A 12383-nucleotide genomic window follows, 5' to 3' on the forward strand; every position below is an offset into this window, starting at 1 on the left:
ATTGTTGGTTTGTCGTTTGTCTGTGACTGTGTTCACCGGGGAGTGTTCTGATTTTTGACGTTAGCCTTGAAATAAAGGATTTTTCTGTGTTTGGGTCCTGCTTGCTTCACTCACCGTAACAGAATGGATGTAAATCAAATCGCAATTGTCGAGAAGGCTCATGTTTTTCAAATATTGAATATGTATCTTTTGTTTTTATATTTCTTGTCCACTACCTGCACAATTGAAAAAAAATGTTTGGCTTATGTATTTCCTTAATGCATTGGATGGTGGGAAAGCAGAATGCTCAAAGCATGTTTAGAATACACTTTTCCAGCGTGAACACACTAAAAAATCAGAAGTTTAACTGGTATGAAGTAGGCTTACGGAGTTTATCCACATGGAACACAGCTTGTGTGAATAAGAGATTAACTGGCTGAAAGCTCCTGTAGTCCAATCCCAGCACCAGTGGAAAAACCAAATGTACAATAATTGCCAAGAAAACATGAATCTACCAAAACACCATTGAGCGAAAAGGAGCAGGGAGAAGAATACAATCTTATGTGACCTGTCCCTTTCTAAAAAAAACAAAATAAATACAAATAGATGGTCTGCCCTTCATAATTTTTTTCACAGCCAAACATAACAGTATCTTAGGACACTAAGAGAAACACAAAAAACAAAACTTATTTCCCACTTGACGGTTAACGGAAAGAAACAAAACAACAAAAAACAACACCAAAACATCAACACCAAAACATCACATCTATAAGGAAAAGAAAAGAAAAGTGCAACAGCCTCATCTGAGTCCTACTGGAGAAGAATCGTTCCCAAACTATGGTTAAACAAAAACAATTGAAACCAAGGTACACAGACTTTGCGGCACTAATAAATTAGCTTATATCAGCAATATATCAAATGACTAAGTGTATGTGAAAGGGGCTGACGATAGTGAGAAACAATATGTAATATTCGCAAAAATCGGGAGTTCCTCTCAGCTCTACACATTTTTTTAGCATTCCTTTAACTAATTTGTGTTGGGTTACTGGTCCGCAATGCAGTGTTTCCTTCTAATACTACATACACGTTTTCTGACGTTAGATATGGAGTACTTCAAGGCTCTGGTCGTGGCCCCCTGCTTTTCTTTCTCTATATTTCCAACCCTGTCTCTTCAAAATTACGTCCCCACAGAACTAAACTGCATTGTCAATTACGTTTAGCTAGAAACTTATTTTCTCCCACATTACGTTTGTTTTGGACGTATCTCAAATACATTTATCTTCTACATATCTTTGCCATTTATTCTCTTGCTTTCCTACAATGCGCCCGACCACGCACAGGGCTGCTTATTAATTCGAACAATCTTGCTGGCCTTTATTATTATTATTATACGTTTATACAAAGAGAAAATAATGTTACGAATTTTACACCCGGAAGTATTCTCTCTAACGTCAATTGATTTTACAGTGATATCTGCATTACTCATCAACTCAAAAACACCAGATTATCCTTGTTAATTACACAACATTGATTGGTTTAAATTGTGTGCAATGCTTTTGTGTTTTTCCCCTTCGATTCGGAGAAACAAATAGTTTTTTCAGAGTTTAGGATAGCCGAAGACACTACACTAACCAAAAAATTGAGGTAAATGTGTGATTTGTTAACATTGTTTGCTATCACGTTTGCAGTAGCAACTTTAGGAGGATAGCAATTCAATGTTCAGCTTGATATGCTGCTTCCAAGCGGCCATAATGAACTGATTAACGCAGTTTAGGACTTTGGTTTTAATTCAAATCTATAGACCCTCCTCTGCACAGTAATCTAGGTTGGTAGTCATTTAACACTTTCACCAACACATCGTTTTTTCTGGTAAATGTCCTGCTTAGTATGTTTCTTGATCATAATTACATTTATTCATTAACACAATGTTGAACATTGCCAGTGGATTGTGGGTTCAACAGAATAGTATGAAATTAAATTTTAGGAAAATATTTACCTCAATATGTCTAACACAAATTGAATATGACTACTGAATCTCTCAAGCTCATTTATCACAGATGAATGAGGCATGGGGTTATTATTACCAGGCAATTTAATACATAACTGTGCAAACACTGTGAAAACGTCACAAAAGGCTACTAATGAATTAATAACTAATTAATCTCCAGTTTATGTCAGACCTTCCAACTGTGACTTCACCATCCTTTGAGATTATAAAATGCAGAGCTCAAATTAACTGTTCCACTTTTTTAATCGGAAATAACTACATTTTGTTCCATGCTTTCTTTTCAAAGCAGTTGTTTTTACATCCTGTGTTCTAATGAGGAATACTAACTACAATTAAAAAGATAGATAACCAACATTTCTGTGGACAATATTGACAACCGCTGAAGTAACTAATCACCACAATGCCTACTAAATGTCAATTCTTCAATTAGTAAAGAAAACAAGTAAAGAGTAAAGTGTTTTTTAGCAACAATTAAATGAGCAAAAGTCACAAGATGAACCCATGTCAAAGGATATGGGATATGACAAATGGCTTTAAGGAATAGTCTGGCATTTTGGAATAAGTTACTTACTTTCTTGTGAAGAAAGAGAAGACATCACTCTTATATCTTTCTGTTTATATCTTTTCAGCTAGCAGTTGGATAGCACAAAGACTTGTAGCATGCTAACCAAAAAAAATGGTTTTACACTTTGGCTGTTTACAAATTAGGTACACTTGTTGGTGGTTAATTACCAGAGTTGGTCAACCTTGTCGCACTGCCACTCCAACATCCAATCACAGGGCTTGATGACTAATCACGGGGTTTGTAAAGCAAGGCGGATGTTGTAGTCCCAAACGATAGCTGGGGATTCTGGGTAGCGTAGTGTCTAAACTCCGAAAAAACTATTTGTTTCTCTGAATCGAAGGTTAAAAACACAAAAGCATTGTACACAATTTAAACCAATCAATATTGTGTAATTAACAGTGGCGGCGGGTCATTAGGGGCACAGCCCCACCTAGTGTCAGAAGAAAGTATTACAAATAATGATTACAAAAAAATACTAAAAAATAAATAAAAAAACATATAAAATATATTTTAAGGTCATGTTTAATAATCTGATTCGTCTGTACATTTCTGTTTTAGTCTGTGTTCTTCTAATTAGTGTCTAGAGTGCCGTTTTGAGCTGTTTAGAGCCATGTGGGACAAAACCCGATCCTGCCCCTCCCTCTCACAGTCTAAGTGAACGGTGATTGTAAAAACTACACTGCGCATGCTCAGAGTATTTTTCTATTTAATGTGTGTGGCAAAAAAATAATGATCGTAGGGGCATAGTGCTCCCATCCCCACCATACGTCATCTCACATAATTCAGAATTGATTGGCTGTAAGTACTCACGTGTGCAGTGCTGCGAAACGTCACGTGTAGTTTGAAGAGGAGACGAGAGAGCAGCATATAGCTAACATCACCAGCGATTAAAAGAAGTAAAAAACTGAAAGAAAATGAATGAAGTTGACCATTTACTGGAGCACACATTTGAGACACTTAGTCTCGGAGAGAAACTGGAGGTAAAGCGCCTCGGTGCCCACCATCCACCGGATTTCCAAATGGTCCAGACTGCGGGCAAAGTTAAACGTGGGTTTAACGCTGAGTGGTTTGCTAAAAATAAATGGCTAACGGCGAGCATCCAGAAGAATTCCCTCTTTTGCTTTCCTTGCCTGCTTTTTGGTGAAGATTAAGGTACTTGGTCGAGGACAGGTTACAAGGACTTAAAGCATCTTTCGGAGAGGACAATGAAGCATGAGAGCAGCAACAGTCATTTGGAAAATGCCGTAAAATTGGGATTACTTGGAAGGGTGAATGTTGCAGCTCAGATTGACAGCGCCTACAGACGCGGCATTGATTCTCATAATAGGAAGGTGGAAGAAAACAGGTACGTGCTTGGTCGGATCATCACCTGTATTAAACTGTGTGGGAAATGTGAGACAGCACTGCGGGGCCACAACGAGTCGGTGGACTCTCTGAATCCAGGGATATTCAGGTCAATTTTCGAGACAATGTGTGAGGGCGATTCCAGGCTTCAACGGCACTACGAAGCTCAACTTGTTTTCAAAGGGACATCAAGCACCATACAGAATGAACTCTTGGACTGCATGTATGATGTGTACAGGGAGGAAATAGCCAAGCAAGTGGACAACACATCATTTGTTGCCGTTCAGGCCGACGAGACAACCGATGTCTCCTGTAAATCGCAAATGGTGATTGTGCTGCGATACATTATGCCTGACCTCACAGTTACAGAGCGTTTTTTGGAGTTTGTGGAAGTAAAGGACAAAACTGGTGTAGGTCTCTCTAACAGCATCAAGGCTGTTCTGGAACCCCTGAAGCTGAAAGAAAAGCTAATCGCTCAGACCTATGACGGGGCGGCCGTCATGAGCGGTAACGTGCGCGGGGTACAGACGGTGATGAAGGAGACGTACCCAAACGCTCAGTTTGTTCACTGCTACGCCCACCAACTGAACCTGACCCTGCAGCAACTGTGTTCAGCAAGGATGAGCATCCTGAAGGTGTTTTTTGCAGATCTAACTGCTTTTTCCACTTTTTTCTCCGGTGCTCCAAAACGTGTTGCAGCTCTTGCAGAGGCAACACAGAGACGCATCCCACGGCCACCGGCTGTGAGATGGAACTTTAAAAGCAGAACTGTGAACGCGGTTTGGGAGACCCGAGATGCACTACTTCAGTGTATGAAGCATATACGCGCACAACCAGGATGGGATGCGGTCACCATAAGTGAGGCATACGGCCTGTCAAAGAAACTGCGGGACCGAGCATTTATGCAGCTCCTGGAGTTTTTTTCGTTGCTTATGCCAGAAGTGGATGTTCTATACAACACTCTGCAAAAACGAAGCATCGATGCACCTGGGATCAACAGCGCGCTCTGCCGTTTCAAGGAAAATGTTCAGAAAATGAGGCAGAAAACTGATGCATTGGCCGCCACTGCTCATGATGGAACAGACGAGCCAGGCCGACGAGTCAGCAGCACAGCGCCGGTGATGAAGGAGGCTTGTGACACAGTCATCTCACAGGTGGAACAGAGGTTCTCACAGAGTGACCATTTGATCGCTGCAAAGCTTGTTGACAGCTCATTCTTCCCACAGCATGTCCTGTCATTTCCTACACCTGAGCTTGACTGCGCCGTGAAACTGTGGCCTGCGTTGGGAAACAAGGAGAAGTTGAAGTCTGAGCTGACCACGCTCTACCGCCACAGTGAGCTTCACACTGGAAACACTGCCCTGTCTCTGTTGAAATCCATTCACGAGAACAACTTGGAGGAAACGTTTGCTGAGACTGTTATTTTGGTCAAAATAATAGTGACAACTCCGATGACGACATCCGAGTCAGAGAGGAACTTTTCCACCCTCAAAAGGATAAAGACTTTCACTCGCAACACCATGGGACAGCCGCGACTTAACGCATTGGCCATGCTTTCAATTGAAAGCCAGTTGATCCAGCAACTACAGGACTTCATCCCCAAAGTGATAGACACATTCTGTCAGAGGAAGGACCGCCGTGCCGCTTTTCTTTTCAAGTGAGCCTTCAGCTTTGGTAAGTTCATTTATGTCATATATTTTGTTGATCTTCTGTGTTTGGCCTCTGCTGGATCGATTGATATTGTGACCTCGATGATGAGTGTCTGTGTTTTCCTTATATTTACAGTCTATGGTGTTTTAATGCTAAAGCATTACGGTTGTTGTTATTGTTAAGAATTACTTTGTGATGGTGACCTTTACTCCATGTATGAAGGTGCATTACTATGACATCCCCACGCTGTGTACGTAAATGTATGCGCTCACAGTGTTGCTCCTGTGGTCTTCAGTATGTAATTTGACACTCCCCCACTCTCTCTCCTCCCCCCCCTCTCTCTGCCCCCCCTCTCTCTCTCCTCCCTCTCTCTGTCCCCCCCCCTCTCTCTCTCTCTCTCTCCCGACCTCTTTCTGCCCCCCCAGTTTTGTACACCTAGAAACGCCACTGGTAATTAACAAGGATAAACTGATGTTTTTTAGTGGATGAGTAATGCAGATATCACTGTGTAATCATTTGACAGTGAGGGGAATATATCCGGTTTTATTATGAAAACTTCGAGACCGGAAAAACTGTTTTCACCCACGCTAACTTTAAAGCTGCATACACGTTATCCTGGCGAGATCTCAAATCATCTTCGTAATATCTATCAAACTGTAGATCCTACACATTGACTGGACCTGGATTCTAAGAGTACAATATACACTTCTCGCCAGAAATCGAATCAAAAAACATTTTAATGGCCAAACTAAGTTGACAAGGTTATGCTGAGCGTCAAACAGATCTATGAAATGGAATGGAACCACGGCAGACTTTCCAAAACTGGAATCATCTTCGTAATATCTATCAAACTATAGATCCTACACATCGACTGGACGTGGATTCTAAGAGTAGGCTACAATATACACTTCTTGCCAGAAATCGAATAAAAAAGCATTTTAATGGCCAAACTATTCCACAATTTAGGATTTTGCAGAGAGGGTTATTTGTGACTAAACGACCCTCCGGAGCGTTTGCAATGAACGGGCCGGGAGCATGTTGTTTCTTACACGACCACCTCTAGTGGTCGTGTAAGAAACAACATACACTTTAAAACGTGTCTCTGGGTCGTAATAAGGGCATGAACAATCGGCCTATATGGTCGTTTTTTGTAGGAGGACAGGCTGGTTTCTTCATAATTGTCTGTCAGGAGTTGAGCTTTATATACAGTTCATACAGACAAGTGTACAGGGAGTTTGGATCAATGCTTTTAAAAGCACACACCATGTGTACAATGACTGCTTTAGACTGCACTGTTGTGTTCTTTGTTATTGCATTGATTGTGTCTCATGGGTCCTCCTACGTATGTAATGTATATGTTATCCGAGCGTTCTTGGTCGCAAGTATAGGCTTACTGCCTCTCTGATTACCTTCCCCATTCATTTCATCTGGGTTAACAAATCCCACCATTGATCCCTTTACTACTGGGAGAGGAATGAGCGCCCGAGTGGACCCTGGGGAAATGGATCAGCCATATACAGAACGTTAAGCTGATAAAACACTAGGCTTCACAAATGGACGCAGCTCAGATGCTGATACACATTGTCATTTCCTTATTAGCTGCAACATGTGCCATGGTACACATTTCTTTGCTCAACTCTGCCAGTCGTACTTACACATAAAAAAATCCTTCTTGATGTTTTATGCTTTTGCTGATCATCTGAAATTCCCTCCTCACCTCAGCACACAAACATTACATTTTCCATCTTGTGTCGCCACCTAAGTTAATTTAGTTTCCTCTGAATTGTGAGCTGCCACCATCAAAGCCCCAGATAAGAAAAACCCAGGCAGACAAACAAGACCACATTGTAATCCACACAACACTGAGTGCCTAAATCACTGTCTTTCAAGTTTAAAGCCTGCAGGATGTTGACTTGTGCCTTCAACAAATCCATCCCTGTTACTGCCTACTGGCCTTTCAAGCACCAGTTTAAAGTTAAATGGGGTTGCAGCTCCCTCCAGTGTAAAGTGATGGACAGCAGTGAAATGATTACCTTAAAACCTGCCTTGAGTCTAGACAAAATGCCCCCGAGCAGCCCTAAAAGAAGTCAGGCGGATACATATTTCCAAGTAATAATGTTTTCGTTAAGGCTCTGTGTGCTTTTCTGCTGGATTCGGGTCGGAGTTATAACTCAAAATCAGATTACGTTAGCGACACATTTTCTTTCGGAAAGTCTATTCTTATTTTAGCTTTCATTTCATATTTCCCCTGCTGGATTATGTCCTTCTGCCCGATGGATTTGACCGGTTATCTCGAAATCAGTGGTCTGGGATTTCAATAAGTGCCTCTGATTGGAACACAAGGAGGTCCTGCCTGTGGCAACTGAGGCCGACTGGAGACCGAGAAACTGTGCTCAATTCAATTTACCACATTGATTACATTCATTGCTGCCAAGGTTAGTCTGTAACCCCATCTAATAAAGTGGCCGTGTCAGTGGCCTTGTGTTTACCTGTCTGCACAGGTAATGGTATTTTATTAGTATTCACAACAGAGAGCTGGGAAAATATTATATTCACCTGTGTTGGTGGATATTTTTGTATTCAATGCAAATTGTGGACAAACCTGCATTTATTTTTTTATGACGGTTGCAAAATGAATTTCAGTCGTACATTTCTAAATTGTACTTCGGGAATGCAACTTTACAACAACTGTATTTTTCTGATTGGTAATGTTTCTTTTTTGTTTAGCGTGGTGGAACAACACAGGAAAGTTTAATATGTTTAAAATATGAGAAAAAATTACTGTAGCTTTGATGAAAAGTCAACATGGTATAGTAATTCCAAAATATCAGAAAACAATATGTAGTATAATATGTTGAAACATCTACAACATGGACATGGTATGATATGTCAAAGCCATGTCACCTTGTTACGCAATGACAACAAATTATCCTTGAATTATTTAATTATTGGCCATATCTTTACAAATAATAAACTGAATAATTGTATTTTTTATTGTAATAAGAAACAGTGCAGCATGACATTGAGAATTCATTGATTGAATGTGTCCATTCTATTTATATAAGAAAGTTGACTAAATATTAGACCCCCCCCTTGGTATGACGCAATTCAACTTTACCACAAACTACAGCCTTTAAAATGACAATAAAGTAGAGCGTTTCCAGCTTTAATATGTTCATAATAACAGTTATTCAGATACACTGCATTGAATAATTGAAAGGCCTGCGTATTAGAATGTATTACCTATAAATATATGAATATGATGAAATAATAATGTAGAGTATAATGCACTTTTAATGACCATTTACAGATAAATCCATTATCAATCAATGATGCTTTACATCAATCAATCAATGTTTATTTATATAGCCCAATATCACAAATGTTACATTTGTCTCAGTGGTCTTCACAGTTTGTACAGAATATCAGTATGACAATACGACAGCCTCTGTCCTTTGACCCTCACATCGTACAAGGAAAAACTTCCGGAGAAAACCCACAGTTTAAAGGGAAAAATGGGAGAAACCTCAGGGAGAGCAACAGAGGAGGGATCCCTCTCCCAGGACGGACAGCCGTGCAATAGATGCCGTGTGTAAATCGAAGAGATAATACATTTGCAACATAGGTAGTCCAAATGTTTGGAAATGCATGTGTGTATAATAGGAAGATGAATCCACGAGGATATCCATCCAGGACTTATGATCTAGGACCACAGCCACGACTCAAGATCCAGGGCTCACGATCCAGGACACAGGATTATCCATGACTCTGGATCCCGGCGTATATAGACACCAAAAAGAAAGACATTTGGGGAAGCTGGGTTAATCAGAACATGTACACAGGTATAGACAGAGAGAAGGAAGAAGTAAGATGTCCCCCGACAAACTAAGCCTATATCAGCAAAACTAGGGGCTGAATCTAATCAGCCCTAACTATAAGCTTTATCAAAAAGGAAGGTCTTAAAAACGGATAGGGTGTCTGCCGCCGAACACAAACTGGAAGCTGATTCCACAAATGTGGAGCTTGATAAGAAAAGGCTCTGGCTCCCATTGTACTTTTAGAGACTCTAGGAACAACCAACAACCCTGCATTCTTGGAACGCAATGCCCTAGTAGGACAGTAGGGTATAATGAGTTCTTTAAGGTAAGATGGCGCCTGCCCATTAAGGGCTTTGTAGGTGAGAAGAAGAATTTTTAATTCTATCCTGTGTTCTATAGGGAGCCAGTGTAAGGCAGCCAGAACAGGAGTAATGCGGTCCCTGTTCCTAACTCTGGTTAGTACACGAGCTGCAGCATTTTGAATCAGCTGAAGCGACTTGACTGACTTCTTGGTACACCCTGATAATAAGGAGTTACAATAATCCAGCCTTGAAGTAACAAATGCATGGACTAGTTTCTCTGCATCGTTTTGAGGCAAGATATGCCTGATTTTTGCAATGTTACGTAGATGGAAGTAGGCAGTCCTTGAAATTGATTTTATGTGGGTGTTAAAGGATAAATCCTGATCAAATATAACACCAAGATTCCTTACAGTCTCACTGGAGGCCAAATTAATGCCATCCATAGTTAGTATATCTTTAGATAATTTGTTTCGTAGATTCTTCGGGCCAAGTACAATAACTTCAGTTTTGGTCGTGTTTAACATCAAAAAGTTTAAGGTCATCCACGTTTTTAAGTCCTTGAGGCAGTCTTGAATTTTATTTAGATGATTAATTTCATCAGGCTTGATTGATAATTATAGTTGAGTATCATCCGCATTACCATGAACATTTTCAGAATGATTCCTTATAATATTGCCTAATGGAAGCATATATAATGTGAACAAAATAGGTCCGAGCACTGAGCCCTGTGGCACTCCATGGCTAACGTTGGTTTGCGTGGAAGATTCATCGTTGACACGTACAAACTGAGAGCGTTCAGATAGATAGGACCTAAACCAGTCTAAAGCAGTTCCCTGTATGCCAACTAAGTGCTCTAGTCTTTGCAATAAGATATCATGGTCGATAGTATCAAATGCAGCACTGAGATCGAGCAAAACAAGAATAGAGACAAGTCCCTTGTCTGAGGCTATTAGAATGTCATTTGTGACTTTAACCAGAGCTGTCTCTGTGCTATGATGTGTTCTAAAGCCAGACTGAACAAATTCAAATAAATCATTGTTTTTTAAGTAATCACACAACTGTTTTGCGACCGCTTTCTCAAGAATATTTTAGAGAAACGGAAGATTAGAAATAGGTCTATAGTTGGCTAAAACCTCTGGATCGAGGTTGTGCTTTTTAAGAAGCGGTTTTTATCACTGCTACTTTGAATGATTGTGGAACATAGCCTGATAATTATGTATCCATTATGCATTTTTACAATACAAATAGTGAAGCAGAGTCATTATGAGATGTATTTTAATATAATCAAAATAAAATGATTACAACTAAAAATGTATTTCATTGAATTGAAATGTTTTTAGGTATTTTATCAATTAAGTACATTTTAGGGAATTCCCCCCTATCAAAATGCTCTATCTTCCCCACATGATTTGAATATTCAAGTATTTACTACATTAATTATTTGAGTTGGTGTATTGGGGTACGCATTATTCATATTTGTAATTTGTTTGTGCACTCTCATATTGCTTTTACTTTGTTGCTATTGTCATCTCCTTTGTGATATCAGCTCTGAAGGTGCTATAAAACATGAATTCCCTCACTGTTTATCATTCTCATGCATGCTTGCCAAGGATCTTACATGATAGATCAGCTGGCCTTTAAAGGTTACTAGCACAAGCATTCCATATCTTCCAAAGGAACCTAATGAAGCCTCAACAGCCACTTAACGCTTCATCACATCAAGAAGGATCTAGTTGGGGATACTTGTGCCTCCTGGCTTAAAGAATGCCGATACTTGAGGTTGTGATGGCATTTGTCATGATGTAATGACATTTTTAAAGGTGGCAATGAACTGAGAAAGGAAACCAATGTTGCCCAAAGTAACCTTTTCTTTCAGGGTTCTTTTTAGACTGACATTTCAAGAGATCCTGGGATGATGGGTTGGAGGTGGGAAGGTTGGGATTCTGGCACTTGAACGCTGAATCCTGAGCTATTTGGAAGCTGAAGAAAGGGACTTTCCTGTTTTTCTGAGATTCAATACAAAAATTGAAACGTAAGCCCATTTTGAACGTGTTTTTGGTTAAATGCGTGACATAAGAAATGTGGTTTGCACAAGCTAAAGCTATACAATTACCTTACTCGTGAAATTCTAAAGCTTCTGGTTCTTAAATATGAGACGCCATTAGTTTAGCGGTAGTGACGTGAATTATAGCTAATGTGATGTAATTTGCTTATAGCCTAGAAACATTTTTGTTCGGACACAAATTGTTTATACCCCACTCGTGAATGTCTGAAACTTCTGTGACTTGTAAAAACAGAGGTTGCTAACAAGAGACTAAATTAAATTGTCATCATTTCAAACATTAGCTGTTTTTAGCTTAGCGCTGACGACAGGGGTCATCTGACTGTCATGGAGTTTGTTTACGTTAGCTTTTTACTTCTTGTAATAGCATTTATGCATCAACAATTATAAAACTGTTAGGTGGAGATGTCCTGCTGAAAAACTGTAAGTATCATTAATGTTTGTTTGCCACCGAGCTTATTTTTGGCAATTTTCAATGGAAACAACCTGTTGCAGGAGCCCATGCAACGCTAACTTCCAGTTGGACATAAAGAAGATATCCTACCTGCAACACTCTATTCAGTCTCCTTGAGTATTATTTTATTGTCTACAGTGGAAATGTAGACAATAAGGAAATATATATGATAATACAAGTATTACACAATTGAACAACTAG

Source organism: Gymnodraco acuticeps, unplaced genomic scaffold (assembly GCF_902827175.1).
Source record: "Gymnodraco acuticeps unplaced genomic scaffold, fGymAcu1.1, whole genome shotgun sequence".
NCBI classification, from domain to species: domain Eukaryota; kingdom Metazoa; phylum Chordata; class Actinopteri; order Perciformes; family Bathydraconidae; genus Gymnodraco; species Gymnodraco acuticeps.